General features: G+C 38.5%; 1 pseudogene; it reads right to left on the bottom strand.

Annotated features, from left to right (window-relative positions):
- Positions 1–2,089: 2,089 nt before the first annotated feature.
- LOC138148186 (small ribosomal subunit protein eS4-like) lies at positions 2,090–3,288 on the bottom strand (annotated as a pseudogene).
- Positions 3,289–7,232: the final 3,944 nt, after the last annotated feature.

Here is a 7,232-nt window from a genome sequence, read left to right as displayed (position 1 = left end):
ACTGCACAGAATTGTGAGGTTTTATGCCCTAGAACATGGTCGATTTTTGAATATGTGCCATGAACCGCTAAGAAGAAAGTTTATTCCTTTTTATCCCCATTCAGTTTTCTCCAGAGATCTATCATGCCTACCCTCTCTAAAATTCTGTTCACCTCTTTAACTTCTTTCTTGTTTATTTTGAGATTGGATTCATCAAGTTCAGAGAGGGGGAAATTAATGTCTCCCATTAGTACAGTTTTGTTATCTATTTCTTCCTCTAATTCCTTTACCTTCTCCTCTAGGAATCTGGATGCTATACCACTTGTTGTATAAATGTTAAGTAATGATATTGCTTCATTCTCAATGGTGCCTTTTATCAGGATATAGTTTCCTTCCTTATCTCTTTTAATTAGATCATTTTTTGCTTTTGCTTTATTTGAGATAAGGATTGCTACCCCTGCTTTTTTTTTTTTGCTTTAGCTGAGGCATGATATATTTTACTCCAGCCTTTTACCTTTACCCTGTGTGTATCCCTCTGTTTCAGATGTGTTTCTTGTAAACAGCATAATGTAGGATTATGACTTTTAATCTATTCTGCTTTCCACCTCTGTTTTATAGCAGAGTTAGTTCTCTTCACATTTACGGTTTGATTATTTTCTATTTCTTTCCCTCCATCCTATTCCCTCCCCTGTAAATGCTTATATTTTTTCCCCTTCTCCCTTCCCCTCCTCAATAGTTTTCCTTTTGTCCACCACCTCCCTCAGTATTCCCTTATCAGCCCCTGTCCCTTTTCCTCCCCTTTCCCCTTACTTCTTCCCTCCCTACTAACAACCCCCCACCCTTTTGTAGCTCTTTTCCTCTCTTAGTGCCTGTAGGATATTTTTATACTTAATGAAGTATGTTATTTCTTCTTAGCACCAAGAGTGATAGGAATAAATCTCATGTGAATCTCCTCACCCTTTCCTGTTTCCCTCTAATATGATATGTTTTGTGTCTCTTCTCCATAGAATCATATGCTTAACTGGTTGTTATTCCCTCCTTGCACCAGAACCAATGAGGGAATAGCTCATATAATACTCTTCTCCCTCCCTTCTTTTCCTCTGCTATATTGTTTTTATGCCTCTTTGTGTGGCATAATTTAGCCTTTTCTTCTTCATTCATTCCTCTTCTTCCATTGCAGTCTCTTTGTAGCCCTTAATAAGATTTTTTTAATCGTCATTTTGTGTATTTTATATTAATACCCTCTACTTGACTATAAAAAACTTGCTCTTATTAAATAACAGGGTGTGTGTGTGTGTGTGTGTGTGTGTGTGTGTGTGTGTGTATTTTCCTTGTTTACCTTTCTAAGTCACTCTTGCATTTCATAATTGGAGGTTGAATTTTCCATTGAGCTCTGGCTTTTTCATCAGGAAGGTCTAGAAATCTGTTATATCATTGAATGACCATCTCTTTGCCTGGAAGTATATGCTCAGTTTCACTGGGTAGGTGATCCTTGGTTGTAACCTGAGCTCTTTTGCCTTCCAGAAAATTGCATTCCACTGCCTCCGATCTTTCAGTGTAGAGGCTGCCAAATCCTGTGCGATCATCACTGTGGTTTCTCAATATTTGAATTGTTTCTTTCTGGCCACTTGAAGTATTTTCTCTTTTACCTGGTAGTTCTTGAGCTTGCTCACAACATTTCTAGGACTTTTCAGTTTGGGATCTTTCAGGAGGTGTCCGGTGGATGCTCTTGATTTCTATATCACCCTCAGGTTATAGTATCTCAGGGCAATTTTCCTTAATGAGCTCTTGGAGAATGTTGTCCGGGCTAATTTTTTCATCTTGATTTTCTGGTAGGTCTGTGATTCTCAGATTATCTCTCCTGGATCTGTTTTCCAGGTCAGTTATTTTTCCATTGAGATATTTTACCTCTTTTTCTAATTTTTCATTCTTATTGTTTTGTTTGACTAATTCTTGGTTCCTCATAAGAGTTATTTGTTTTCATTTGGTTGATTCTAAATTTTTAGCAAATCATTTTCCTTGGTTAGTTTTTGGAGCTCCTTTTCTATATCATACACTATTCTTTTTAAGTAGCTGCTTTCTTCATCATAATGTTTTTCTAATTCTGCAATTTTGATTTTTTTTCTTGAAGTTTTATTGATATATTTTCTTTTGACATCAGCCATTTTGGGATATGTCCTCTCCCCATCCTCCAATCAGAGACCCATTCCATGTAACAAAGAAAAGCAGTTAAGCAAAGCCAATACAGCTACATCTTCTAACATTTTATGCAACATTCATACCCACAGTACCCTAATCCAAGGAAAGAATAGAAAGGCATTTATGGCTCATTCTATTTCATTTTATAAGACCATGTTGTTTAAGCTATTTCTTATTTTGTGTATTTTATATTTTGTAGGGTAATCACATTTTTTGTTAAAAACTAACATCTCAACTTGATTGAAGCCCTACAAATCCTTATCTGCACTCATTTAGCCACTGCTCTGCTTAGCTGCCAATCTCTTGGCTCTGTCTTCAGCAATTGTAAGGTGGATACCCTTTCCTCAGGGAAGAGAGATCCAAGGCTTATTACCTTTGCCAATAACAAAAATGTTGGAGAGCCTGGTGGCAAAACTATTGCCCTTGGCATCTTTTACATGGAAAATATGAAAAGAGCGAGGATGTTTCTCCCTGTTTGTGATCACACCAATTCTACCCAAATTAGCCCCACCGGTCACCATACATAGGTTACCAGTATCAAACTTGATAAAATCAGTGATCTTGCCTCTAAATCAATCTGAACTGTGTCATTCACTTTGATCAGAGGATCTGGGTAATGGATAGTACAGGCATCATTGGTCACCAGATGGGGAATACCTTTTGTATCCACAAAAATTTTCTTCACTTTGCACAATTTATATTTAGCTTCCTTGGCTGTAATACGATGAACGGCAAAGTGTCCCTTTGTGTCATAACCAGACAGAAGTGTTCACCCGTCTTCTCAATGCTAATGACATCCATAAAGCCAGATGGGTATGTAATATCAGTGCGGACCTTGCCATCAATCTTGATGAATCGCTGCATGCAGATCTTCTTTACTTCATCTCCAGTCAAGGCATACTTCAGTCTGTTTCTCAGGAAGATGATGAGTGGGAGACACTCCCTTAGCTTGTGGGGACCTGTTGATGGTCTTGGAGCAAAAACTCCTGTTAACTTATCCAGCATCCAATGCTTTGGAGATGCTACATGCTTCAAATGCTTCTTGGGACCACGAGCCATGGTTACGCTGAACCTGAGATAAAATGGGAACTTTACTCAGCTGTAGGATCAGAGGCTCCATCTACTTATACGCTGTGTGTGTTTGGACAATTCACTCTACCCTTTCAGGCCTTACTGTCTTTACCAGCAGCACGATCAGATGGTCCCAAGGCCGCGTGGAGAGTTGCAATTTTGATTTTAAGAGACTTATTCATTTTGTCTTACATCTCTCTAATTTTATTTTCAAAGTTCCTTTTGAGCTCATCTAGGAGAACTTTTTGTGTTTGGGACCCATTCCCTGTTGATGTTTCAGCTGTGGGTGTGGAGTCCACATTGTCTCCCTCTGAGTTTGGTTCCTCCCTCTGAGGATAATAGGACTCTAGAGTCTTTATAGTCTGCTTTCTACCCATTTTGAGGCAGGGCCCTAGCCATGCCCTTCCTCTAGGTCTCCCAAACCTTTACTATTGAGGGTTTTGCCCTGGGACAATAGTTACTATGTTTTCAGTGTCAGAGGCGAGAGTTGGAGCAGGTAGGGTTCACTCTGCCATCCTGGTACTTGGTGGTCTTGATAGAGGCTTTTTCTTTTTAATTTCTGGGCTTTGAAATGGTAGTCCCAGGAGTATTTGCTGTCCTGGACAGGCGCCCTGCATTTGGTTCTTACCTTGCTCTTTTCAGTCCCAGCCCTTTGTTGATAGGCCTGGTAGTGGCCCTTGTGGTTGGTGGGATGACTTGCCCCCAAGTTGATCAGGTCTCCTCCCAGGCCTGCCTCTGCGCCACTGCCTTCCGGGCCTGCCTCTGTGTGGCCACTGTTTTCTGGGCCTGCCTGTGCCAGGATAAGCTTTTAAGGACAAAGTACTAAGACAGCTATGTGGTGAAGTGGATAGAGTGGATAGAGCCTGGAGACAGGAAGAACTGACTTGGAATCTGGTCTCAGATGTTTACTAGCTTTGTGAACCTGGGTAAGTCACTTAATCTTATTTGTCTCAGTTTCCCCATCTGTAAAATGAGAGAGGGAAGGAAATGGCAAGTCAGTCTAGTATCTTTGTCCTGAAAACCCCAAATGGGATGACAGTCAGACATAAATGAACCACCACCACCAGAACAATAGCTAGGGAATGGACATATAGCTTAAATCTATGTCAGTAAAAATAGAAAATTAGAATTAAGAAACCAAACTGATGGGAGATAGATTGAAGTGGTGTTTAATTAATATTCTTTAGAGACTGGGAAAAATGGTATAGATTTAATATATTGCTCTCTTGATTCCTATGAACTAGTAAGTCCATCATTAAATCATAATAAAAGGAAATTTGATCAGTCTGAAAAGATCTGCTTTTCAGGTTCTGTTTTATTCCCTACTCTATTAAAGGGTTAAAAATTATTTTTGAATGATTTCTCTTATTTTTTTTAATCACAGAAGTTATACAATAGACAAATTTCTAGGATTTTAACTTTTCTTAAAGGTAACAATACAATAGTTTCCTTGAGAGTAATAGCCATGTCATATAAATCTCTATTAGTGGGGGTAATGCTGCTGTTGATGATAATAATGATAACTCTTATTAGTACACCATATTAAAGTTTGCAAGGCACTTGTATGGCTTATACAATATCTAGGCACATTGTAAGCCCACAATAACAGCTTGTTCAATTGAATTACACTTCCATGTTCTAGTCTATAAATATCTTACAAGGTTCCTTGAGTTTGAAAATTGACAGCTAGTGATTTCTTCAGAAATCATCCTTTGTGTTGGCAGTGCTGCCAATATGATATAACATGAAGGACACAAAACATTGTTCTGGCACCAAAGTATCTCCTTTACTGGCTTAGCATGATGTCTGAATTTCCCACATTTATTAACAGACATTCAATTCATTAATAATTTATTCTACCCCTACTGTGTTCAAGGTGACAGACAAGTGGAATGGTGCAGTGGACAGAGTGCAGACCTGGCAGTTCAGGAGGCCTAGGTTCAAATACTTTCTCTGAGACATACTGACTATGAAATCTAGCCAAATCACTTAACTCTCAGTATCTCAAGTAACACTCTAAGAAGTTGCTCAACAGTTGCAATATATATTGATAACAATGGTAGAAGCAGTTAACATTTATATAGTGCTTACTATGTGCCAGACACTATGCTATATATACATTTTATCATTATTATCTCCTTTGATTCTCACAACAATCCAGCAAGGTAGGTGCTATTATTATCATTCCCCTTTTAAGCACGAGGAAACGAAAACAGAGATTTTCCCCCCCCAGCATCACAGAGCTAATAAATGTCAGATGACAGATTTTAACTCATATCTTACTGATTCCAGGCTCCCCCTCTACCCACTGCATTAACTAACTGCTGATATTCCCATACCTGGGAACCCTTGTAACAATGAATTGACAAACAAAAAAGTATAAGGCTCTGTGCTAGGTTCTAAGGATAAAGTAATAATGAAAAAGTTCCTGACTATAAGGAGCTTACATTCTTCTGGTGGATACAACACATACCAAAAATATTTTAGAATGAGGAGGTAGAAATTACAAGTAACAAGGGTGATTATAGACAATTGGCACCTGAATGGTGAGCTGAATCAAGGCAGTTTCTGAAACATAGAAATGGAAAAGTGAATTCCAGTCATAAGTGATGGCTACTGAAAACACTGTGAAGTAAGAGATGACAATGCTAAATTTAGAAAACATAAAAAGTTCACTGTTGTGAATCAGACATTCAACAAGCATTTATTAAATGTACACTATATGCTCTTAATATGGTAATAACTGCTGTTTGTCCTTTGTTCTTGAAGCAAACTATGACACCAGGAAAATGATGCCATGACTTTCGAGTGTATTGGATTTAAGTGAGGGAGGGCTGTGCAAAGTCTCATGCTCTCCTTCAGAGTCATCTGGGTCCAATGGCAAGATACAGATCAGCATAATTGGAGATGCTCTGGATGCAGTGGGAGACCTTGACTTTTTAAAATTAAGGTCTTTCCCAGGACTCAGTTTGACTTAATCGCCCATATAGTGATTAAACCTAGGTAAGAAATGAAGCCAAGAATGGCCTTTTTAACCTAGTTATAAAAACAAACAACACAACAACAACAATAAGAACCTGGGAGGGGAAGACCCTTAGGATTTCTGGCCAAAAGAGAAACAAATACTATTTATAATCACTCTGAGGCATAAGGACCCAAACAATGACCAAATTAAGCTTTAGTTGGGACCTGTTGTTGGCCAATAAATGAGAGCCAGAGTGATTTGGATTTAAGGCATGGTATTTAAGAAATAAACATAACCCATCAACCCCAAGATATCTTGTAAGATTTCAACTCATGGCAGTTATTTTGATCAGTATTAGGAAAATAAAGAAAGAAGGGAAAACCATTTCTCTTGTACTCAAGGAGATCATATTCTATTGGGGCAAAAATATCATGCAAAAATTAAACATATAAAGTGTAATTGCAAAAAAATCTCTGAGGGAAGACAATAGTAATGAGGTATGGGGTGGGGAGAAGGTTTTCTATAGAAGGTGGGTTTTGAGATGAGATTTAGAAAAAGCCAGGTAAGTCAAAAGGTAGAAGTGAGGAGGAGAAAAATTTCAGGCATGATGAATAATAATTGACAAAGCTTGGATTTAGGGAATGGAGTATTATGGGTGAGGAACAGTAAAAGAGTTGTCACTGAATCATAGAATCCCTGGAACAGAGTAAAGTATAAGAAGGCTGGAAAGGTAGAAATGGGTCAGGTTGGGAAGAGTTTTAGAAGCCTAACAAATGATTTTATATATGATCCTAGATACACAAGGAAACCATTGAAGGTTACTGAGTAGGTGAGTAACATAGTCAGTCTTGTGCTTTAGGAAAGTTCACTTTGATACTTGAATGGAGGATGGACTGGCATCAGGATATACTTGAGGTAGGGAGACTGACCCGAAGCTTGCTTCAGCAGTCTGAGTGAGAAGGAATGAAGGTCTGTATCAGGGCAGTGATTGTATGAGTAAAGAGAAAGGGTATTAGGA

The sequence above is a fragment of the Petaurus breviceps genome, unplaced genomic scaffold (genome assembly GCF_028583685.1).
Source record: "Petaurus breviceps papuanus isolate PSGF00001 unplaced genomic scaffold, PetGlider_PUasm1.0 90822, whole genome shotgun sequence".
In the NCBI taxonomy this organism is placed as follows: domain Eukaryota; kingdom Metazoa; phylum Chordata; class Mammalia; order Diprotodontia; family Petauridae; genus Petaurus; species Petaurus breviceps.
The sequence above is the reverse complement of the archived record's forward strand: the minus strand, read 5'-3'. Positions and strand labels throughout refer to the sequence as shown.